Source organism: Austrofundulus limnaeus, unplaced genomic scaffold (genome assembly GCF_001266775.1).
Source record: "Austrofundulus limnaeus strain Quisiro unplaced genomic scaffold, Austrofundulus_limnaeus-1.0 Scaffold17, whole genome shotgun sequence".
Lineage (NCBI taxonomy): Eukaryota > Metazoa > Chordata > Actinopteri > Cyprinodontiformes > Rivulidae > Austrofundulus > Austrofundulus limnaeus.
The window spans coordinates 3,733,709-3,734,173 of record NW_013952419.1 but is presented as its reverse complement, the minus strand read 5'-3'; positions in this window follow the sequence as shown (position 1 = coordinate 3,734,173).

Below are 465 nucleotides of genomic sequence, written 5' to 3'. Positions count from 1 at the left end.
ATACAATATACAATAAAAAGAAAAATATAAAATGAAAAATTTCTAAAGCCTGTAGTATCACCGGGAAAAGCAAGAGGACTCTTTTTTCCTCCATAGCTTACCTGTCTAATATCAATCTGTCAGGAGATAGTGACAGAGTGAACAAATATGTTAAAAATATATTTTTAGAAAAGTTACATACTGCACCTTTAAGAAACAGCTTCAAAATGACTGATATGGTGTTGAAATACTAATCTGCAGAGCAGTTAAACGGTCTTGTATCAAGGTGCACATCAAAGTTCCTCTGTTATCTGGCAGGATTTGCATTTTAGTCAAAGTGCGTCTGCGTGAGCTGCAGCAGCAGGCGCTGGCGTGGCCTCGGCTCGCCGTGTCTGTGCGGCTGGCCCGCGGTGCACACATGGCAAAAGCACGTGTGTCACTGTCGCTGGTGTGTCTCGACTCGCCCTCCCCGAGCCCACTCTGCTG